Source organism: Passer domesticus, chromosome Z (genome assembly GCF_036417665.1).
Source record: "Passer domesticus isolate bPasDom1 chromosome Z, bPasDom1.hap1, whole genome shotgun sequence".
In the NCBI taxonomy this organism is placed as follows: domain Eukaryota; kingdom Metazoa; phylum Chordata; class Aves; order Passeriformes; family Passeridae; genus Passer; species Passer domesticus.
The window spans coordinates 15,330,019-15,355,743 of record NC_087512.1 but is presented as its reverse complement, the minus strand read 5'-3'; the positions used below and the strand labels follow the sequence as shown (position 1 = coordinate 15,355,743).

General features: G+C 38.1%; 1 protein-coding gene across 3 annotated transcripts in view; it reads right to left on the bottom strand.

The window, feature by feature from the left end:
- GHR (growth hormone receptor) overlaps positions 1-25,725 on the bottom strand; it is a 118,228-nt gene that overhangs the window by 66,344 nt on the left and 26,159 nt on the right. Inside the window, exons 1-2 of one of the 3 annotated variants that reach the window (XM_064403183.1) lie at positions 10,959-10,976; positions 10,710-10,794 (exon numbers count right to left, since the gene is read on the bottom strand). The gene's annotated coding sequence lies outside the window, so the exon portion shown is untranslated. Of the gene's footprint in view, positions 1-10,709; positions 10,795-10,884; positions 10,904-10,958; positions 10,977-25,725 lie in introns of those variants that run through there. The other 2 variants (XM_064403182.1, XM_064403181.1) reach the window with 2 other exon arrangements.

Sequence of the window (25,725 nt, the reverse complement as noted above, 5' to 3'; positions counted from 1 at the left end):
CAAATGTGATCAGAATCCATCATTCAGACCACACTGTTTCAGTTTTCATAACCACACCAAACAACTCTGGTAGGACCAGGGCTGTTCCCCACGTGTAGCTGTCCCAGCATGACTATCCCCTCCATCCCTGGACACCTGACTGGTGGCCATCTTAGCGTCCTTCCACGAAGAGTGGTTTGACAGCTGAAGCACTAACCCAGGAGCCTGGAAACACATCACAGAGGTCAACAAACACACTGCACTTCAGTAAGGTCTTGTTATTGCAGAGAAAAACAATCCTCTTCCAGTACTGCTGTTCCCTCCTGCAGTGGTAGACTTGTTTACATACCTGCAACACAGTGAACTCCATCAGGAGATTGTTCCAGTTAAAATGAATCCATAAACATTTATTGTAATGAACCTGTTTGCAGACCGGTTTTATCAGGACTCCCTAAAGCCCAGGAGCAGAGCTGGAGCAGCACAGGCATGGGAATGAACAGTAAGGGTGGAGGGGAGGGCACAGCCACTCTCCAGCAGCAGCTATTACTTGCTTTAGAGCAATCCTACAATTATTGGGAAATTCCCTGCTCAGCCACAGACCTTGACTAAAACAACCAGCTCTCTGAAACAGAGCATAGGATTAACTTGTGTTCCTAAACATCAGAGATGAACAAAATTGCCACTTCATCCCTTGCCCTTCTGCTAGTAAAACACAGTATAGAAACAAACTGTTTCTTCAGTGGACTCTCATAAATGCCAGAATCTCAGCAAGACAAAACACTGTCTTGGCTTTGCCTCAAACCACATGGGATATCCCACTGAGTTATCCATTCAGACAAGTTGTGTCTGTGAAAAATATCCAACTGGTATACTCTGAACATACCCAATATGGACAGGACTGAACTCAAAAACAGTAACTGCTCTGAAAATATGGATGCATGATGCTCCACCCTTTGTGCAAGAGCCTCTGTAAAAGGCCAAGTTGTGCTATCTCCTTGGAGCTGCAACCCAGAGCCCTTGGGACAGGGCTTGTACTCAAGGCCTCACCCAGGCAAATGGAGCTCTGCATGGGGTGTGAAGCAGCAGGGACGTGACCTCTGCATCCAGCACAAACACCATAAGCTCAGCTGGGCTGCAGTTATGACAGCCATTTCTAGCAGTATTTGAGATGAAATGAGAGCTACACTGCCACAGCTCCAGGCTCATGGGAGAAAATCTGGGGAAAGCAGGAGCTGCCCTATCACGATACCACTTCTGGTGGTACAGCACAAAAATTCTAAGAGAAGGGTCCTCTGAAGTGCCACGTGCATCACCATCAGACAACTACTGCCTTGCAGAAAGTTCTCCAAGGTCTGTTCCATAATGACCCACTGCCCTTCCTCCAAGACACTCTTGAGAGCTTGCTGTCAACAGGAGCAGTATTGTCCAGAGGCTTCTCTGTTAACCTAGCAAGAGACAGCTTCTCCATAGGCATTAGGACAAAACTGACCTTTTACAATCCAGTAGTATCTACCTCCCAACATCTACCCTATGTGCCTATCTATGAAAGAAAATGGCATTAATAAAGTGCCTCTTATTCAACAGGAAAAAAAACCTTCAATTTTCTGTAACATATCATTCTAAAGAATTATATTCTATGTCTTACCCAACTCCAGCAGCCTGCTAGAATGAACAGAGTTAAAATCAGGAAAAAAAAAAATTACAGCAGCTGACTGTCCTCAAGCCAGCTGAAACTTGACCACAGAAACATTTGGCTGGAGGTCAGTTCAGGCTAATTACTTCAGTACAGAAAGAGAGCCAGGAGTTATAAAAAGGATTAAAAAAAAAATCTTGGCCCTTTTCTATAGCAATGTTGGAGTAAGGTCAATCACAAGTGAATTTAAACACAACATCTCTCCAGTGGGACATGAACAGAGACAGCATAAACAGGCGAAACTGGGCTAAGAAGCTCCTTGAGAAAAGAAACAGTTTAGTCACAGTGCACTGAGTTGTTTGCATCTACTCTGGTCAGGTAAAAATGTTAACACTCAAAGTAAACCAGAAGGAGACTTGCTTATAAGAAAAACTTGTTTGAAGTGAGATCTTGACCTTTACATAGTTTCTGAACCTGAAACGACCAAAAGGAAGGGCAAGGACAAGGACATTGAACTGCACCTTTTATGGCACTTTTGTTTTTGCCACGACCATTAACTCAGGGTACTCCAAATATGACATTTTTCCCCAGTAACCTCCTCCAGTTTAGCATTGCTTGCAACAGCAGCATCTCTGCAGCTAGCAGAGAACAAGAAGCAGCTGCTCTGCTGCAAACCAAACCACAACATTACTGAGTGAAGGATTAATCTGAAGAGTTTTCCATACACTGCTGTTTCATCATTCCATTAGATCTCAAAGAGGCAACAGCACAACAGTGTGCCATGCATGTGAATACACACCAGAAGATCCACCACCAAATAAAAACAAGTGCTGGGAAGGAAACATAACTCCAGGCTCTCCAGATCAGTCCTGAATCTTCTTTATTGCAACTACCAAATAGGTGTGCATGTACCTGTGCAGAATTTTCTGGGTGAAAGATCTTTATTTTTCACAGTGTGAACATTTCTTAAAAGTTATTTCAGGGCATTACCAGTGACACCAAGTGGTAATCTTTCTGTGCTTGCCTAAAAACATTCACATCACTTCGGCTGATAGTGCATAGCTGAAATCACTTTGCCTGCATATCCTCATTCCCCCGAGTGCCAACAGGATGGAGTCATGCTGCAAGTGAAATTAGTTTTAGCCCTTCCGATCAACACAATCTAAAACTGCAATGGACTTAAAGCCTTCTTCCCTTGCTTGCTGATATTATGGCTTGATTAAGTCATCAGCAGCCCTTGGATGAGTGCCTGTTTTTACAGAGCCCTTGTCAGGCTCTATACTCAGCCACAGTAAGAAACAGAGATAACAAATTGTCTCAGCTGACATGAGAAACACACCACTCACCTATTGTGTACTGTTATCCTGGATATAAAAAGATCAAGGAATGATACCACAGAAGCAGAAGTTACATACTCCAAATTAAAAAACCAACCAACCAAAAACCTCATAAAGAGCACATTTCACTTTAAAAAAAATCAAAACCTTAACAACAAAAGAAACATAAAGTTGCACCTACTGTGCATGTTTGTTATGTAAATTTGAGGACTACAAAAATGTACACCATAAATACCAACTAAACCTCTGGGACAGAAGCAACTTTATGTTATTAATTAAGTCTTTATGTCAGCTAAATAATTTACAGTGATTTCAAGTGTTAAAATGTTAAAATTGCAAATGGAATCTATTGAATTAATTTCTCACTTTGGGTTTAAATTTTTTTTTCCTACACAAACTTTTCATTTTGAAATAGAGAGTATATTAAATTTTAATTTCAACACCCAGTTTACTTCTCTCTCTATTGTAAGAGACACCTTTAGTGCTTTTAGTGGGTTTCTTTCTCCTATGGATTGATGTGTCTGTTAATTACTCTCATTTAAACTTGCAACAGGCCAAATAATTATCAATTCTTCAATGTGGTTAAGGAGCCCTTCAGTGAATCCACATTTGGACATTGCTCTGGGCTTGTAATGAAAGCTTTTTAAAGTCATTCGCCAAAAACTTGGCTAAGAAGTCTAAGGATGGCTGTGGCACATGATGCATCACTTCTTTATTCACAATAAAAGGAGGATCTCAGCTCTAAGACTAGTAGATCTCTTCATCAGAAGACAATTCCTAAAAAGAGGATTGCAGCTATAGTCTTAAGTTACTGCCTACTACACAAATAGAAAAAATTGAACTTGGAAAAGACTCAATTGCTCTGTTTGTCTTTCAGCCCCAAAACCAGGTCAAAGAAGTGAAATAAATACATCTCAGGTGAAAGTGCAAATATTTAGCTGCGTAACATGCAATGTGAATTGCTGGGCAGATACTCAGCCTTACATATAATTGTATCATTAAGGAAGATTCAGGCCTAGTTGTGAGAATAGTAAATTTTTCAGGCTAAAAACACTTTCTCAGCTACAGTACTAATTCTTCCAAGGCTTCTCTGTTTATTTTTTTTAGTTATTATTAGTATTTATTTAGTTATTATTAGACAGCAGTCATCCAAAAGACAAAATTCTGCTCTTTGCTTTGTTACTTGTACAATGAATTGCACAGAAAAGTGCTAGAATTTCTCTATATAAGCAAATGTATATTCCAGTCTCTTTATATTTAACAAATATAATGCATACATTTAATGTCCAATATCATGTCAAGAAAGCAAAGAGGAATATCTAAGTCTGTATCAGTTACACCCCTAGTGTAATCTGCACTAAAAAAAGTCGTTTTACTCAAAAACCTTTCACTGAGATAATCATTCACACTTTACGTAAAGAGATTAAATGGTATTTCCAGCTTTGTAAAAAAATCCCAAACCACAAAGCAAAAGCTCTTCAGTGTCTTGCTGGCAGTGAAGTTCAAATCCCATCAGGACTACAGCAATGTGGACCCCATCCAGCAAAGCAGTAAAAAAACATCCGATTTCAAGCAGGCAAGATTATATATTTAATAAGAGAACATGGCTAAGTAATTCTCCTAGCACTGCGAGAGAGCTTAGCACCTCACAGAAATTAGGAAAAAATAGTGAAGCATAGGAATCATGGTGCAAAGCAACCTGTGTGACACCACTGGGAGTTTAGGCTGGAACATGAGGGAAAACAAACAGTATTATTTTATGCTTGATAACAAATAACCATTTTATATGTGCTGTTGAATCATCTCTACACAGCAGGTCAGTTCCACTGTTCAGACAGTGTAATCTCTGCAAGCTTTCTCCTGTGTGCCAGTATCTGCATTATTACTCAAATTAAAAAACATACTACCTGGTACTTAGGCAAATACAGTCAGTTAGGTTTCAGCACACATCATAAATAAATTCACATCTGATCTCTTGGAACTCTTGTATAACATGAAAACCCTGCTCCCTCTGATTTCCTTATATTGCTCTTTGAAGTCTATAAGGTCAGTTTGAGTTCAAGGTGATTGGAAGAAATTGAGGATGCTTTGTTAAAAAATGCTTGGCTGTAACCCAATTCTGTTTCACCAGGAGTTTTATAATCTTGGAACAGTTTGGTAGTAGTCAGTCATTTTTGCTCAAAGAGCAATTTCAGGAAATCAGGCTTTTAATTTTAAATAGTATTTATTTTTAAAAAAAACATTTCTTCTAGGAAAAAAAAATCCCCAGGAAGTTGTAAAATTGAAGTTCAAGGCCTGATATTTACCCTAGATTAACGGAATTACTTAACAGCTCATTACCATGGGACAAATTAATTATATGGTTTAATCGCACGCTAAATTATTCGTGTTCTCCTAATCAGATTAAAGACTACATAACAGAGCCTGTATGGCATTTAGGAAGTCATTAACTTAAATAGCACAGTAAGTGAAAGCTAGTAAATGACAGACAAAGCATTTCTGAGTGCATTTCTGTATGACCACTCAGGACTCCAAGCACTCACGTACTTACTATTAGTTGGTCTGCAGGAAAAGAATAATCTTCCTGACAGATGGTTTAACAATAATCACTGCATTTTAATTTAGTGCAGTTCTGTATGTTCTGCAGCTCATGTTAGTTTAAGACATGATGTATATACATTTATTTTGAGTCTGTAATATGCAGACTGAAGCCAACTTTAAATTTCAGTTAAACTGATGCAGATTTAACACATGAGCACAACTATTCAATGCAACTGTTTTTCACAATAACTGCAAGCAAAATTATCTGATCAAGAAGTTCTGTGTCAATAAGAATCAGTATGATTGGTTTTCCATGTGTCCTCTCTGAGATCATACCAGCATTGTTCCCTCCCCTAGTGGCTGCTGATTTGGATCTTTAAGTCCACGCAAACCTGAATATATAAATGGTGGGCACCTACCAAAAAGTAGGTTATTGCATTCAACAACTGCTTAAACTACTTCATATCGACACATAGAGTGATTTTGACCTAGATCCTTAATTGTGAAAATCAGCACAAAGTTGAAAGAAGCACTAAATGAAACAAGCAAGTGGAGATCACTTGGTATTTTTAAATGCCGTGCTGCCAAAACAAGTTTTCATGAGTAAGAAATAAGTCGTGAAGAAAAACTGATCTCTCTTCAAACCTTCATAAAATTCTTTAAAAGTCTGTTAACTTCTGCCCCCACTTGCGCTAGTAAGACCTGGAATACAAAATACCCAACTTTAAATTTAAAGTATGTTTTGATGAAGCATCTCACATACAGAGAAATACTAAGCCCACATTTACCAAAGTGACTTAAAAACATATGAGCATTTTTAGATACCATCCAAACAGGATCTCTAAAACCTTTATACTGAAACAATCACTTCTGATATGCATTTTTGTGATTCAGCTGTTGATGACAACTTTTAGGCCAAGAGCTGCAGGATGAATGCTGCTAATTTTTAATTTGAGATTTTTCCAAGGCTAGAGTGTCTATTATTTCCAAATATAGGGAACCTGACTAGCTTTTTTGCTGATAGAATTTACTGAAAGCCAATCTAATGTACAAACTGTGTACACGGTTTGATTTTTCAGAGCCTTCAAGTAACTTCTTCCAATCCAAGTTTTGTAACATACCATGGCATTATTTTAGCCATTTATCACAGGTCCTAAAATAATTCTTCCCAAGGAAGCAGCAGAAATGGGGTCTGGTTTGTATCCAGGTGTTTGCACACACTTAACACACACATGCACACAGGCATATTGGTGTTTTGATGGAACCTGAAGGTGTACCTTTGCAAGCACATAGCTCATTATTTATATCCTTTCTCTCTAGATATATATATAAAAATATATATTTATATCCTGAGTATTTATATATGAGAGGGGGAGATTCCTTCCTGTGAGGCAGATGAGCAGGGGTTAGATCTGATGAGCAGGAAGTAAGGGAAGGCTCATAGAAAGCCTTTTTTCCTGTGCTGGAGAGGTAGAAGGGTATGTGCCATGGGATCCAGAACAGCTTTGATATGCTGCTCATTATTAAGGAACGGGAGACACGTTTGGATTGCTCATTGACTGATGAAGCCAGCCTGCCTTTTAAGGGGAATAATCCAAACAGACATGCCTGGTAATCTCTAGAGTCAATGACCTACTGAACAGTTACTGGTTTAGAGAGTTTAACTCCTACTGAATCTGCATGGGCACCTGCAGCTCTCATAGCACTACAATGACAACTTCATCTGCAATGGAGATAAAGAGAAACGCCAGGTTGTAATTAGAAATGCACATTGGAAACTGACAGAGCTTTGTCCTGATGCCCATAATTTCCCGTAAGAAAGCTTTACCAATGGAGAAATTAAGAAGCGTCTGTAAAATAAGCCACAAAAACCATATTCATTTTAAAGATAATTTGACAGACCAGTTTCTAACGAGGTATTTTAATGATACCAGACAGTATTTTCCATCAGCAAATCCAGAAGCAGTCAGCAGCAGGAGTCAGTGGCATTATCCATTTAACAGACAGAGAAAGGGACACACTGGGAAGAGGAACAGCTTGCCTGTATTTACACCTCAGCCTGGCAGCAGAGTAAAGCATGGACTGCAACACTTCCCTTATATACCACAGAATATTACAGTCTTGTGGATACACTGCCAGCCATCTCAACAACAAAAAATAAAGCTGTAGTGGATTAAAAAAATCCCAAAACCAAACCCAAACCAAACAAATAGACAATTTGCATTAAGATTGAAAAAATTGCAATTAAGAGAAAAAGAAGCTCATCTGAAACACTCAAGCAATCTTAATAAGTGTATAGCTCTTTCACAAACAATAGAAATTAACTGCTTTTCAGCTGTGGTAACACCACTGTAGTGTATGTAAGCCTATCATATCACATACACCACTTTTCAAATGTCAGAGACAAAAGCAATCATAGCTCAGCATTACAACATTTGATTTTAGACATCATAAATAAAGCACATCAGCTTTGGACTGATCAGCTCAAAATGGGATACTATGCAACAAACAGGTGCTACAAACAACAGAGCTGCCCAGTGCAAAGCTGGCTGGCCAAGGGACAGCGCGTCCGCCTTCACAGATTTTATGACTTCCTTCTCTGCAGGAACTCCATCACAATACCAACTCATTAAAAAAGTGAAACTTTGGAGTACATTCAACTGCTCATTAAAACCAAGAAATGCATTCACATTTTTCCATTGCTGTTACTGTTATTTTAGATGAGAGAATGAGGAAATAGATATTTACAGATAAAATTCACAAGGTATCAGAGCCTGGGCCAACCACCCACAACCAGTATTTCTCAGGCACAAACCCACTCCATGCTGTCTATTCACAAATATAAATCCCATACCAAGCTAGATCTCAGACATATCATTCAAAAAAAGGAGTAGACTAAAGGGCAGGACATTGGAGGGAGTTTTGTAAAGCCCTGCTGTGGGTTCTTCTCATCTAGCACATTATTCAGCTCCTCTGAAGTCTGACTAGGAGCCTTTTCCTAGTGCACATTTTTATACTAAAGCAGGAAGCAGGACTGCTTGTATAGATGCCTGTCAGCAAAAGTCTTAGGAACTGGCTCTCTCCCTTTAATCAGGGCACCACTAAACACTCTCACATCACTCAGCCCTGGGCTCTGAATGGCAGTCTCCCCCACATGGCCATGTGGAAGGGAAAGACTCAGACTGTTCCTTTTTGCAGTTCTGGTACTGAATAAATTTAATTTCACAGGAAGCTGTTATTACTGGAGACACCAAAGGCTTTCATCTCAAGAAAAACTTTAAAAAAATTAATATAAAAATATATACATAAAAACCTTTTATCTTTTCTTAAAGAAGTCATTAGCAAACATACCATCTGCTAAAATATGTATGACACCAATCACACCAATCTTGTGACAGCAGCCATGTTCACATAAGTGTGATGAGACTGACTGCTCTCAGGTTCAACACAAACTGTACAACAATATTCAATAAATCACTTCCTCATAGCATATATTTTTCCTGACATTATTAAAACTACTGAATATCACAGCAGATATAGTTTTGAACTGCCCTGATGCATACATCTGCCCTTATTTTTAGTTCATTTGTTGCATACAAGTTTTTCTTCAGTAATCACACTTATTAGCCGGTGAATAGATTCATATACTTGAAAGAATAAAAACCAGTCACACATAAATGCAAAGGTTTAAATTATCCCCTGGTAACACCATGTCAACATCACATCAAATATGACAAGCACTGTGCAAATAGTATTTCCTAAGGGTTGGGATCTTTTGGTCCCTTCTGAAGGTTTGTAAGTATTAGCCTTCATTTACAAACAGGAAACTGAAGGTTACAGAGGGTGACAGAATCTGAGTAAGTTTGTGGTGGAGCTCAAAAGCAATGCCAGACCCTGTGTCCAAACTGTGTCCTTCCAGTTCTAAGCTGCTCGCAGAGGAATCAGGAATGGACAGTTCAGCTATGGATCAAATCACTCCCTGGGCACAGGAAGCCAAGAAAACAGAGCCCAGAAGCAGTTTTCTGTACGGTTGTTTGGACATGTTTCAGCTACAAAATAACAGAAGTCACTGTTTTCCAGGTGCGCTGAACTCTGTATGAAAAGGCATGGTAACCACAACAAAGAAGGCTCTGGTTAAGAACATCAGTAATGACTAATTTATGAATACTTTACAAGCATTTTTACAAGTAACTTTTCACTATTCTGACCTCATTTTCTTGGTGAAATACATATAGACAAATATCCCAAGCAGAGATCCATGGTGCAATGAAGGAATCTAGAGTTCTACCATCTGGTTTCAGAAACCAGACATAGGATAGCAAGTTTTACCTGTTGTTACAGAAACCAAAGCTAGAAGTATCTACAATTTCTCTTCTATTTAATGACAGCACAACTATGTACACTTAGACAGGAATGGCCAGTTCAAGTCTCATAAAACTGCTACGGTACACAGATAGCAGCTGCAAAGTCTCATGCAGCAATTTAACACCAGCTAACAGCTTTTCAGCTTCACGCCGTGAGCAACCACAGGTCTGAATACCTTATATAATAGATATTTCTGTGATGTTCAATTCAAATTTACCCCACTGCATTCTGATTAGGCTTTCAGTAATACAGGAAAGAACCAATGAATTAGACATGAATTAAAACCAAAACATATGTTCAAATTCAATTACACTTGTGTCATTTAAACTATGATCTGTTATCTACAGTACTCTGATAGGCATTTTTACATTCTCTCTCACTCATAAAATACAGATTTTTTTTTTCTCTAATTGTTTCAATAGTGTGCATTTAAAGTCAGCCAGTTAATATCCTAAATAACACTCTATGTGGGAAATGGCTCATTAAAATGCAGTATAATAATTTTTCTCTGGCAAGGAAAAATGGCTTTTAACCACTTTTAAGAGTCACCCAGCCCTCTGTCTCAAATGCTGGGTACTAGAGATTGACAGAAGGGCTTGAAGTTATCAATTTAATCAGGACTGAATCTGACAGCCTTAATTCATATATCTCCATTGTTTTGGGTATTAAAATATGACAATTAGATCCCAATCAGAATTTTGTATAATGCATATTATAATTATCACCTCCTACAGGAATAAATCCTAGGACCTGTGTGGATTATTTTAGGGTGTTACGGGATACTACTGATCAATCTGCTTAGCCAACACTGGTAATAAAGTCACTTGCAAGTAAGATAAAAATTATCACACTACCTCAAATGTCAGCAGGGGATGGACAATGCTTCACGCCTCCCTCAGCTCGACTGCAGATCACGACCTTCTCCAGCCATCCCAGCACCTTCATGAAAACAGGAGAAACAGAAAAGAGATGAGTTCTGGAACAGCAAAGGTCACCTGCGGTGGGTGGGCAACATGACAAAATCCAGACTGGTGTCCTGGTCGTGCTGTCCCTCAGGGAAGGCCACCAGCAGGGCAGCCGGCGTGGCGGCCCGAGCGCAGCACCTGGGCTTCTCACTCAAACTGCAGCCGGGCCCGCGCCCCGTGCCGCTGAGGCCTGCCAGCCACAGCACCCCCTGCTAACCTTGACATTAAAATAAACACACACTTAAAGGCTAAGAGAGGTCAAGGTGACTGATCAACTCATTCTTAATGCACATTCCTGGTGAAAATCAGCTGCCCTGGAAGTAATCTCTGGACCACCAAGAGGATGAGTAGTATCTCACTACCACTACAACAACAACAACAACAACAAAAACAACAACTACTACTACTACTTCAGACAATAACTTATAAACTAGTGAAATTAAGAAAATAACATTTCATTTTCCTCTATAAAGGAACATGTCTAAGTCTTAGGAAGATGGCATGCTGATAAAAAAAAAGTAGCATGTTGGTATGTTATCTTCTGAATTCCTAAGCACATTTTCGCTGCCATGATATTTTGGCACAGCAGCAGCATCCAAAAGAATTTTTAACTAGTAGCATTTCTATGTTAAAGGAAAATAACATAAATTTAACATGGAAAGTTACTTCTTCCCAAGAATTCAAGTCAGCTTTTGAAAGCATTTAAAAAAGTCAGATACGGTGCTCACATTATTTGAATAATTCACAATAATCTGGTTTCTAGTGGGTGGGACTACAAAAAGATGACCAGATTTCACAGTATCAAGACACAGCGGGGGAAAAATCAGACTGCAAAACCCCTCAAATAACATTTAAAGAACTACTGTGTACATGCAAACTGAATGCCTAGGGTCACACTACCCTACCCTGAACAAGAAATAAGTGACATTTTAACAAAGAATTTTCCTTTACTGAGTTAGCACTAGCTGAAAAAAGAGCAGCAAGAATCTTTTTGTACCACAATAATTTTCTATATGTTATGTGTATAATTTTAATGTACAAACAGATCACTAAACAATGGCAAGCAAAATATGCTTGTGAGTGAAAGCTTCATCAATACTTCTCTGGAACCCTTCTATAGTGCAATGTGTAAAAGGCTGCCACCTCTGAATTTATACTAAAAAATCCAAAGCAATACCCTCCCCAACTGCCAGATGAGAAAATCCTTCAATATAGAGAAAAGTTAACAGACTTTTGAAATAAAGAGCCATTTCCATGCAAAAGCATGACTAATATGTAGTACTACTATAAAAAAAATCATCCTGTATGTGGTTATCCAAGTTAAAATCTGTAAGCACAGTTCCCTCCTGTTTCACATAATAAAACAAGTAGATTAAACGAGACCCTACATTGTAAGTCTTTACATTATCTACCCCATAATATGCTCAGCAAAATTTTATTACCACACTTTTTAGAAAGCGCCTGCTCACATTTCAGCAGGCTGAGACTATAACTGATTGTGTCCCCCATTCATATGTAATTCCACAAGGAGTCTTGTGTTAATTTAATTTCTGATTTTGAAAGAACTATGAATTTCAGACAGAATAACTGAGCAGTGAGCCACAACATTAATTTCCAAAAATAAAAGGACAGCTTAGTGTGGAACAAAGTTATAAAGTCTAAACCAGCTATTGACTGAAGTGAGCTACTAAGGACTACTGACAAATTCCTTTTTCAAAACACTCGCTATGGCACTAACAAGGGGAAATGACCTTTATATGACAAAGTCAGAATCCCATTACAATAGGACAGAAAAAATTATTCCAGTAGTCCTTCCAAAATATTTTGAAATCCTGCTCAGCAGCAGAAAAGATCTCTCAGCTACTTTATGGGCAACAAAAGGAAATGTCCTAACTTCTGATTACCTGATTGTACTCAGAACATTTTGTTTCACTCTTGGCAGCTGTGGCGATGTGCTCCAACCCCTACCGCTTTCTGCTTGTGAAACAGCCACCCGGGTGGCTGTGACGGCTACATCTGGCTCACAGATACCAACACAATAGTTAAGGGCCATAAATCTCACTTGGCACCTAAGGCCTGTGAATCTTGTTCAACAGCTGAGGGCTAGTTGAGCATGCGCCAAACGAAATACGGCTGCTGTGCAAATATGACCATAAGTCAATCATCTTACTCCATAAACACTGGACAGCCTGAGGCTCGTTCAGCTCTCCTGCGCAGAAGGGGCTGAGTACCAGGAGCTCTTCTTCAGCATGGACACCTCTCTCCACTAATTCTTGGGCCAGAGAGACTCCTTGCCTCAGAAGATTCTCAGTAAGTGATTAGTAACATGTTAAACTTTGAAATTTTACCTAAGTGACATAAAATATTGATTGTGCAATTACAATCCTTTAGCCACAAAGTGTTGACCAAGTCTGGGACTAAATCTGCGTCCAGCCACAACCAAACTCCCATCAGAAAATTCAGAACACAGGGGAGTCCTTTGAAACTGGTGACTCAACAGGATAGTCTCCTGGACAGTTTTGTCTGACCCCATCCTCTGTGCCTTAAAAAATCAAGTATACCTTGCCATCAAATATTGTTAAACTGCTGACGCATTTACCACCAAACTTTGTTAAATGGCTGTTTTACCTCAATAAAGATTTTGCTACTTCTTTCTTGCAGGTGAAGTACGTCACTCTATCTGTGGCAGCAGCAAGGGGTGATAGCACAAAAAATGCCGGCAGCAACAGCTTAGAACAGCCATACAAGTGCAAAATCAGCTATATTTGCACTTGGCTCTGACAATTCACTGTGTGTGAAAAACAGGCATTACTGTACATAAGGTAATAAGCTAGATGCTAAAATGATTAGCAGTCTCACTTTAAAATGATTCTTGGAAAAACTGCAGCTTCGCAAAAGGGTAACAGATCCAAGTGAATAAATGATACAGGTGAAGCTCTTTTTTTTTCAGAGATACATATTTTGCCAGAAGCACACTTGATTACTGTAATCTACAAGGCAAACAAAAGGATTACAGCACTGACTTGACAGGGCCCATCCAAACTAGTTTGTTTCACAAAATAAGAAACAGTCCCAGATGCATCAGTGCCTTGATTGGGATGTGAGGATCTTTGCCCATTATTATCTTCTCATTATGTCCTAAGCTAACCTAGCAGAAAATAATAATCTGGACAACATGAAATGGACTCAAATGTGCCAAAACTTCTTTTGGTCTTCAATAAAGCATCTAACGAAAGGTCCAGTGCTGAAAAAAAGCTGGAAAGGCTTTTGAATCTCTCCCATGTAAAATCTTAATGCTGAAGTACAAGCTAGTGTAATGTACTGAAACTTGGCTGAAATGTCCCTCTCAAGGGATTTCAGTCAATGGCAAAAAGTCCAGCTGAGGCACAGCCACTAAAGAAGCACCCCAAGAGTAACTGCTACTTAAATCTCCATTAATGACCTTTTTCACTGACGAGGGGACAAAACAGAGGAAGAGATTGTTTAGAGGTTGTGGAGTCCAGGGGTACTCAAAAGTCCAATGGACTCAAAGCACAACCGCATTAATGAAATCTTGCTCTGAGGACATGGGTTGGACTAAATGATACTCAGGCATCCTTTCTAACCTCAGTAATTCCATGATTCCACAATTCTCTGTATTTACATATCTAACTGAAAAGTTGCAGGCAGCAGACAAAAAGAGAGGAGGGTATAAATTACATGCTTTGTAAGAAAGATTGCAAAAAAACCCCTACGATTGCATGGAACATTGAAAAGGATTGGACTATTTCCAAGCAGACACATGATATGGATTCACAAGTCCTACAAGATTGTCCAGGAGTTCCTGCTTCTCCATAAGCTGGACTACCTGCAGATGTGTCAGAGGACTCCTGGCACCTGTGAAATCTGGCACCTATTTCCAGAGCATTTGTGATTCTCAGATTTGATCTAAGGAATCCTAAGTATCTCTATATTCTATTTCTCTTGTATTTAATTTCTTTCCATTTCCAGTTAAACCACTACCCTACATCTTAACTCAGAGGAAAACAAAACAATTTGTCCGAGATGTATTCTAATTTTATCTGAAAAGCACTTAATTTCCCTAGATTGCATCAATTATGATGCGTGACACTTGCTGAGAGTCCTGAACTACTTTTTCCTAAACCTTTTGAAAGTATTTATCTCAAACAAAAGGAAAAACTGACTTTTCACATGCACTTTTGAGTCATTCCAACCATTTTATGGCAAGCTGAACATGAGCCAGCAGTGAGTGCCCTGGCAGCCTCTGCTCTGAGCTGGAGCAGCCTCATCCTGAGTGCTGGGGGCAATTTTGGTGCTACAGTGTAAGAATGACATCAAATTGTTTAAGTGTGTCCAGAGAAGGGTGACCTGGACAGTGAAACCCCTTCAGGGCAAGACTTATGAGGACCATTTGAGGTGACTTGGCTTGCTCATCTTGGAGGAGAGAAGGCTGAGGGGGCACCTGGCAGCAAGAGAGACTTTCCTCCTGGCAGGCAGAGAAGGGGAAGTGCTGATCTGTCCCTGGTGACCAGTGCCAGGACACAAGGAAGTGGAGTCAGGCTGCACTGGGGAAGTTCAGATTTGACACTGGGAAAAGGTTCTTTACTAAGAGCATAGCTGGTCACTCCAACAGGCTCCCCTGGTCATGGCACCAAATATGTCAGGGGTCCAAGGATTATCTGGACAATGTTCTTGGTCATATGGTTTAGTTCCAAATGGTCCTGAGAAGGGCAGAGTTGGACTTGATAATCCATATAGGCCCCTTAAAACTTGAAATATCCTGTGATTCTGTGTTTTTTTCTTAGGTTCAAACTTCTCACCTTCAAACTTGTAATGGGGTTTCACATTCTCAGCTGAAATAATGTTCTGCAACTGTGAACTCACCCCTTAAATTCTCTCATCTTTCTCCTCTGCACAGGAGAGGAAAACTCCTTTCAAGGAAACACTAAGAAAACACATCAGAACCTTCCATTATCATTCCCTTTTTCTTCTATTCAGGTACCAAAAGCTTTGAATCTGTTTAACCTTTACACTTGTCTCACTTGTCTGGACAAGTGATCACATTCTAGTTCCAAATCAGAGTATTTTTCCCCCCCTCTCAATCTATTCATATCTTTAGGAGTCTAACAATAAATCTTGCCCTTCATGCTTTAAATACTTCACTGAACCACATTTCTGCCCTTACAGACTTGGCAGTCTTTGCCTCTTTGACATAACAATTACCGGAACATTTTCTTAGCAGCACCAAGCTGAGTAACAACTGATTATTTTTTGGCACTCATGGTAGGATAAAAGATGAATTTATATTTTCCACTGTATTATGGTTACAAGGGTATATGTGGACAGAATAGCTCAGGAGGTCTACCCTGTGGTGCAAGGCCAAATATAGGAATTAATACACCTCTTTGGCCTTTTAAAAGAAACCACCAGTATTGTAAAGGATGCAAACAGAAATACGAGCAATTTCACTTGACAAACAACATAGCTCTTGTGGCATCCAGAAATTCAGACTGCCTTCCTTAAGTGAAATATGTCATATTCCCAGCTACAGCTTCTTCTTGTGCTGGAGGAATGTTATGAAGATTAGTTTAGTGAATGTTTATAGAAAGTATTTTGAGATCTGGGCTGCTGGAAATACAGAACTCTATTAACTGAAACTGTTGCTGACATATCAGTAACTTAAAAGGAAAAGTCTGTTGATAAATTAACAGGAGAATGACAAAGAATAGATTAGAAAAAAGATCCATTACTGGATTATTGTAGACACTTCTTATGTCCACACTTAAGAGACTAACTAACTTCAAAAGAGCATGGACATAAAAATATTGTTTGAAGTCTGCAGCACCTTTTTATAATCAAGGTAATAGCCAGTTAATTAAGAAAAATATATAATGGATTACTGTACTTGGTCATAACCCATATGTGGCAGAAACAATAAGCACTAGATTTCTCTTTAATGAAACAAAAGAGATACTGAGGAATCAAAAACAGAAATAAGGAACAAAAAATCTGTCACAAGGCTGAAACAAAATGAAAATTGGAATTTACTAGAAGATAAATAATATTACTTTTAAAAAATCTCCATCACTTTAACTTGCTTTTCAAGTAAACAAATTACTGGGCACAAGTAACTGGTGATCTGTGTAATAGAAATGGAGAAAATCAGGCAGTGCAACACTATTAGACATTATCTGGTCCAACCCCCTTCTTCACACCCAGATCACCTAATGCAATTAATGCAATTCAATTAATCTCCTTTTTGATTAACCATTTCTCAATAGGCACATAAAATGTCAGTTGATATGGCAAAACATATCTATTAATGCTAACTAAAGCAGGAATAAAAACTGTGGTTCACGGAACTAAGACTGTAAAAAGGGAAAAGAAAAAATACAGAATTTTTGAAAAGCAAATACAGGATAATCAGAAAATCACCCAACAAATGTATGTTGCTGAAATTATCACTGCACTAAGAAAGACATAGCATATAGAATGACTTGGAAAACTGTTAATACAGAAACATACAAACAGTATTCATTGGATCAAAAAAGGTCATGACTAACCAGCACAGTGGGTAAACATTTTATGCTTTGAACTACAGGGTTTATAATTCAGAGATACAAATGGTATTTTAGGCTTACTGGTGCCTCAGGCAAAGATGAAATCTCCATGGCTCCTATTTCCCCTCTACTTTTTGAAATGGGGCAACCTTAGCACATCATTCTTGAGAACAAAGGAGAGAGATTTAGGGGACAGCAGCAAATTTACCTTATCTCCATCACTGCTATATTTGAGTTTAGTTTGGCCATTCAATCTTGTAGCTGCTACCCTAAGCTCTTCTAATGTTTAAATGACTGGCTTTGTAAGTTCTACAAATTGGTCACATTCAAACAAAGTGTAACCTTTGAGCAGTCACTTTCTTCAACAGCAGCAAATACAAAAAGCCCACTTTATTGTCATATCCCCGAACAGCTACTCAGTTTCCTGCCTCACTATCACCTCTTTTTCCTCAAAAGGGCTAACATTTGCCATTTCAACTTAACAGGGTTCAGATTTCACTGACATAAGAAATGTAACTCTTCATTAGTTACTGACTATTTTGAGTTTCACTCAAAATTATGTAGCATAATGGGCTGATCTTTCCACTTCTGAAGTATGTTCTCAGCTTTTCAGTCCTGAACTGCGCTTCCTCAGAGCTTCTGCAGTCAGGGTAATCTGGACATGGCTACGCAGAGCAATGCCTAAACCCTACACCACTGACCATACAGCTCCAAGGTCTGCACGACTGCTGCTATCAAGAAGAAGTCCCTGTGAAGGTATTAAAGAAAGGGGTGTACAGAAGTTTGCCAAGAAGAAAGGTGTTGAAGTCAGCCAGGAGTGAAAAGTGTGGCTGGAAAGTGCACAGCCATGTCGGGCTGAAGGGCTAAAACGCAGCACCATCCACCGACTCTCGATGCTCAGCCAGAGGCTGAGTTAGGCATCCAGGCCTCTCCAGATGTTCCTGCAATGTGCTGAGATACTTGGGGCCTCAAATACTGCTGGAATATGAGTGAATGTACTAATCATGTTCAAAATAAATATTTTGTTATTATAAAATACTGGTCTTAATTTTGTTAATCAACAATCACCACTGAGATATCATATAACAGGCAAAAAGAGTCACTAAGTTTTACATCTTAGTTGTGGCTTTTCTATTGCCCTCTGTTGCAAGCTACATATGTACTTTATATATTTTCATATTTGAAATATATTTCTATTGTGGTAATCCTCCACAATTTTGGAAAACAAATACTCTTAGTGTTAGAGAGCTGTCTGCTTAATGAAGCCACAGAAGCCATATATGCTATGGCTTTTAATAGCTGTTTTCCAAAGTCTAAAAATTGCTGAAGAAGAAACATTTTTTGTTGGTTTTAGTCTTCTCTTTCTTCAAGCTTTCAAAACTTCTACTTTCTAAAATCTAAATCTGAAGAGTAACCCTACAACAAAGAAGGTAATAGATCAGGGGAAAAAATCTTTTAAAGGTCTCAAGCAAGACACTCAATATTTTATTTCAGAGGCCAACATTTCTTCTAGGGAGATCTCCAACCCAGTTCCTGAACTCAATGAAGTTTATACATGGCATTACTGACCTGTAACACCCACGTAAAGAGAGACCTAGAAGAGATATTCTATGCCTCAAATTTTGAAGCCTATACAACAAGGACACTTTAGAGTAGATTTTGTATTTTTCTTCCATTATATTTTAAATATTCTCTTATTTGATTCTTTTATTAGATCAATAGAAGAAGGAATATAGCTCCAGAATTCCTCCATAGAATTCAATCACAATAAGGCACTTGGGAAATCTGAGCATTTAATTCATACCCTTTCATTTATCTTTCCTAAGATTGCCTGGGCTTGCATCAATGTATATATTTAAATTCAATGATTTTTGCATGAAATACAAGTTTCTGTTTCATGTTGCAAGTTCTTGTCATAGCCATCATTTACTTTCTCTTAAATTCTGCTTCTGATTTTCATGTACATTTGCATCCACACTGCCTCTTTAGGTTGAAGTCTTTTTGATGCACCTCAGGAAAAGAAAAAGACAATGTGTTATCCAGCCAAGGAAAAACTGAGTTCAACTAAAAGACCATCAGTATCAAAAAACTAAGGTTTCTTTACCTGTGGCTAACTAAAGAACAGAAAGTATCATTAGCAGGAATTCTTTTTGGGGATGGGGTCAGAATTTACATAGGAATGGGATGGAGAATTCCTCCAGAGTCTGTTTTACCTGAGGTCTCAAGTGAGAACACATATCTTGTGCAATTCAAATCTCCAGCCAAGTACTTCTCCATTGATTTAGGCTTGTTTTTCCTTCTAAAAATATTAAATCAACAATCTTAAATCAGACTCAGGAATTCAAAGAGGCCTATTTTCAGGAGTTGGCAGGAGCACCACTGATGGCAGGACTCAGCTTCCAGCCTGTAGCCAATATTAGACTGAATTAGGAATATAAATTTACTTATGTATTTACATACCTATACTTATTTCATATAGTTATTTATTGCCAACTCTGTCATATTTGTTTATACAGTCCACAACAGAAATACTGAATAATTGCAAAAGACAATCAAGTAAACTCACTTAACACTTTCAATTAAAAGAAGTGGAGAGGGCTTCCTCTTCCCATTTCAGTATGCAGACATCATAAAAGCTTCACTGAAGAGATTCCTATATGCCTAATCAGATAATCTCTAATAGCTTCCTTATGACATAATTATACCTTGATGGTAAATGATGTCATTAAAAACAAAGGGATTTGCAGTTTTCTTGCATTTCTAAGGTATGTTTATTAATGTGTTTGTAAATTTAATTGCCTCAGTATAGAAGTGACTTGCAAGTTATCAAGGACTCCCAAATTTTTTTAAAAAGAACCTAAACAAAGAGATGTGGGTATTCTAGTTCTGCCTAATCTCAGGTTATTTCAGAAATTTCATCAAACTGGACTAACTAATGCTGATAGTAACTGAACAGATGTTAAAAAGAATGCTTCTGGGCATAACAACTACTGTTTGCCACAAAGCATGTGCATTTATACAGATGCAAATTATGCTTCCTTTTTCTTTCATTTAATGGTAAGTTCAATGCAGAGTTCAATTCACCCCTTCGCCCATTATTATAAACTTCAATACTCATTTTCCATTACTGAATAATTAAATTCATGAAGCTCTAATTTACCTTGTCAGTGTTTAAGAACCTAGATGAAGGAATCAAGAGTTTAGTTTGTTACAATGTAAGTATTTGAAAAGATTATTTACAAGCATCTATTTCTGCAAGCAGTTCTGTATTGGGCACAAAGAAAAATTAAGTCAACTTTCCGGAAATAAAGCCTGAACATGATTTAAGAAAAATAATGCACCAAACTCAGTATGAAAAAAGTGACCTATACAGATAAACAAAAACCTTTTACTGAAAAAAAACGCTGGGGTTAAAAAAAAAATAAAAAATGAGAGAGAGAGAGAGAAAAAAGCATCATATTTCAAACAACTTTCAATTCAACTTGTTCCTCATAACCCTGGTGCATGCTACCTTGCCTTGCCAAAAGTAATGAATCAGAACAGTGGACAGCAGTTAAGATTACCAGGGCAGCATGAATTATAGAATGGATTATTGTCAGACTAAAAACTCACAATAATGGTTATAAAGATAAAAGTAGAATTTCAGAATTTGATCACAGATCTGAAACAAAAAGTGTAGATATGGTTTTGTGCAATTTTTAGAGTGCTTTGTTTCCTTCTAAAGTAGCACTGAGCCCTCAGACCACATGCTTATATCAGAACATTTCAGTAATTTTTTCACTTGGAACTTTAGATCAATCAATGATTTAAGTTTTTTATGAAATATAGCTTACTTTGGTAGCTGATTATTCAAAGACCTAAAAAAGAAAGCAACTGTTTCCAGCAATTTCAGTTGCAGTAGCAGTGTGAGAAACTGAAAGTGCTTCTTACCACCTATGAATTTTTAATAATAATTCAAACTCATGAATTTTTAATACAAATTATCACATAAAATCACACCCAAATACCAAAGCAAGATGCAGTTTCCGTGCCATGAATTTTTTGGTTCTGAGTATCAGCATGCTAGAGAGCCCAGCAGACAGAATCAGCTATACTCATTTACCTGTGAAAGCTAGTGCACAGAGTACTGAAGTAGGAAGAGATTTATCCTGTGAGAGCACTTCCTACCAGTAGCAATCCATTCCTGTAACCACAGCTGAAGTGAGCTCCATCAGGACAAATCACCCCAACAATTAATTGATTTACTTAAATAATTTACATAGGAAAGCCAGTTTCAAGCTAACAATACATCTTTTTCTCATAAGCATACCACAGACCCACTCTTTCAGAATGCCACAGCTGCCACTATGATTACAGCAAGTATCAAGACTGGCAGGTAGAATACATGCATGACCCTCAGCCCCATCCTTCAAAGGGAGTTCATACTCTTGATGAATGACTCCTAAGAATCTTTTAGGTTTTTAGGACATGGTGAGTCCTATCACATCTCTGAGAACTACACTTGTCAATAGGAATGTGTGAATAAGGACACACCTGAATGAGCACAGATGAATTCAGCTCTGACAGAACAAGAAAGAGCCCAAATGACACTCCCTGTGCATTACAAAAATTAAGTGAGAAGAATTAAGAGTGTAACAAAGCCTGAGAAGAGGGTGGAACTAAACATGTGTAGAGAAATTAACAGAGTAATAAAATATTCACTATTTACACTTAGTTCAAAGGGACAAGGATGACTGCACAGGCAGGGCAAGACAGAGGACAAGAAAAGCCGGTGAGGTGGCTGGATGCCATGTACCAAAATTTGGATTTCTTATTCACCATGAGCCAGAAAACACTCTATGGCAAAATTTTCAAAATAACCAAGGAAGATTCAAAACAGAGCAACAAAACTCACAGTTTTGTACAGCACAGTCTGTGCTGATCAACAGCTCATCTCCAGGCTGGCCCACAGATCAGGGCGATGACTCAAGGATAGCATCATTCAGACAGCATGGGTGGTGTCACTGCTACACAGGCCCAGCTTCTTTTCTAGGTATCCAAAAAGTGCTTCAGGGGCATTATGGAGAACACTGAACAAACTTTATTTTTCTTTTATGAGTCAACATTCAAGCCATTCTAAGAAGAGCCCAGGAAAGAGAAGGTAACTACAGGTCACATCAATCTCTTGCTTACTGAGAGATCTCTGAACAGTGCAGGTAAAATACACCAGGGGGCTGCCACACAGCTACTCCAGATGGGCCATTGCCCCAGTGCTGTCAAGATCTGGGATCACCAGCCAGTACAACTCATCTACTACCTTTCCCCTCTGCTATCTTTCCTTTTGGAGAAAGGAGGAAAGGAGTGGATTGGTGTTAAAAGAGCCTGAAGATTTCTCTCAAGTAATATCAAGTAATAACTAAATTAATTTTTTTGGGTCTACTCTAAATCCTTCATCTTCCTCCTCTTGCTCTCTGTCTCAGTACTCTCTTCCTTTCCCTCATGCTGTTGTCTGATCTTTCACTCTAGGGCTCTACTTTTCCATTATAAATATGTTCAGTATTTCTCATACAAAATTCTCTGCTCTACCAGCCCAGATCTGTCATGAATCTTCCTACAATTTTCACCTCAAATTCATCAAGCCAAATGCATCCACTCACTAAAGGTCTAATCATACAGACTTTAAAATATGGATCTTTTGCATCAAGAAAGTTCCTGAAGATTTGGTTTTGGAAAACAAATCAGAATCTTAATTCTACTCTCACACTGCTTTGCTCACTGTTCTGATTGAACTCCACAAATCGGTTTTTTTGTGATGGCTTCCATTTTAACTCCTCACTTTCACACTCACTCCCTCCTTCCCTCTTATCTTCTGGAAGTCTCACCCAGAAACAGCAGATTTGAATATATGCAAATTCCTCTGACTGAGCACACTCCTTCTGCTTCTTACTCCAAATGAATTTCTCTTGTCACACTGAAATATACAGCTGGGAAGAAGTTGAAAATAACTGTAAACTCAAACTGACTTTAACAGAAGTGAGATGCAATGAAAGTCTGCAAAAATTTTCTTTTCTTCCCCCTTAGTGTAGTACCCACTGCAGTATTATATAAAAAAGTATAATAATAATAATAATTTGTTTGAAGACGTTATTTAAAATTTTATCCAAATCTTACTTCAAGAGGTTAAAGGACAGCTGAATGAAAGATATTTAAAGGCCTAAGTAAATTTAAATAAATCACCCCCTCAAGTAGTTTAAAAAAAGGAAATTCTTGCCAGATAGAAATGACTTGAACAACTTAAAGATGCAGAAAGAAGAAAATCAAGTTAAGAGTTCATAAGCCACTGATCTAATTTTTAGTGAAAGATTGCATACAGCTGAAGAACAGTTTTTTTATTACCATGTCACACAAAAGAACATTAAGGGAAATTTGAAGTGTCTATCTGATATAACAACTTCACTGAAAATTACTTTGTTTCCTTTATTTGATGCCAAAATAATAGTAAATTCAGGCAATCAGAAGGCATTTCACTACCACTGCTTATACTTGAAAAGCACAAATAGCTAATGTTTTTTGAATGATAGTAGCTGTCTCCACACTAAGAACAAAATCACACCAGCTTCTGCTTAATCAAAACATATCAGTTACTTTACGGTTAACTGAACTGAGAAATAGACAGCTTCTATCTATATTAGTTCATAAATATGCATTTTTAAAAATAAAATGGCAATTGACTACCTTTCATAATAATTTGTACTTATTATTAGAATGACTGCTGTATTTGTTTCCATGCCATGTGTACTTAGGCAGATGTAAATTTCTGCAGAGAAACCTTTTAATATGGATTTTCTTTTCTTTTTTTTTCTTTTCTTTTTTTTTTTTTTAAGAGAAGAAGAGCAGGTACTAAACAAGGTAGGGTTAGTGAAAACAAAAGATTAGGAATCCCAGAACATTTCACATATTTGTGACAGATGTAGGCACTAGCATCCTGGAAATCCCAACTTCCACACATCCTCGTTGTGGCCATATGATGTACCCAAGTGGTACAAATGTCACCAGAAGGATCAGGGCAGAATTATGAATTAGGAATGCCTTACAATGGCAAGAGACACTAACCCAAATACCACTCACTTCAACTGCAGAATAGTGATTTTGGCATTACTCATACAACTTCCTTCATTTTTAGACAGCAAAAACAAACTAGTAAGGCTATATATACATTGAACCAGCGGTTCAGTCACTTACCAACTAAATTCTTTTGTTGTCCTAGCTCAGAACTCATTTAACAAAACATAATTATCTTCAAGTGCCATTTTGCTAAACACTCCAGAAAGAAATAAGCCCCCACAAGCAGTGTGAACTACTTTCCCCTCTCCACCCTATGGCAAATATAGACTATCTACAAGAGGACTAGGGCTTCCTGGGAATAGCCTGCATCTCAGTCCAATACCAACAACATGGGTAACATGAATATGTAAAATATAAAGTTTGAAAATTGGAGATATTAGGACTTCATTTAAAATTGACACTTATTTCCCTATACACACTATTTGAAATCTTTAGAGTGTGGTATTTTCCATTCTGATTCTCCAGAATGGATGCTACCAGGTCCTCTGATACATTAATGAAATCACACAAGGACAGAGAATACATTAGTTCTGGTATGCTGGAGTTGGATTCTATTTTTTAAAAGTAAAAAAGAAAAACATCTCTTATACAGCAAAGAAGTGGGACTCAGTTCTTAGCCACAAACCTGCACACTTAAGAATTCAAAGATGCTGAAATACTCAGGAATGTTCCCTCACCTCCCTCTTACTGCCCTGGGTTGCTGAAACAATGGTCTGGGAAGCACCATTGCAGTTTGTTGGACAGATGGCTGAGTGATCCTGGACAGAAAATGGGGCATTTTTAATGAAAAGCTGAAAGTTTTGTTTCCCACAATTCCTTTGCACAATTTACAACAATCGTGTTAATTTAAAACTGGCAACCGCAGACCAGAATGCTTGACTACTACTATTAGACTACAATTGTTTCAGTAGCACAACCAAATTACCCCTTTTGGGCTTTTAAAATTAACTTGTTACATGCATATGTTACCACTTCCTAAACAGTAATATTATCAGATGAAGAAATTCAGCAGGGAATAGCAACAGGAAAAATATTGTGAATATAATTCCTAATCTGAGCCCCAGAGAGAAATTCTTTATAACAATATGCATTTTATGCGTAATTATAATTTTAGAAACTTTTTTGGTAGTATGTTCTTTTCCATTCCAGTCCTAGAACAGGAATGAAGGAAGGTCTTAAAAAATAAACATATAAAATTCCTGAACACTAAGATAATTGCATGTATGTTTAAGTAATCCCTC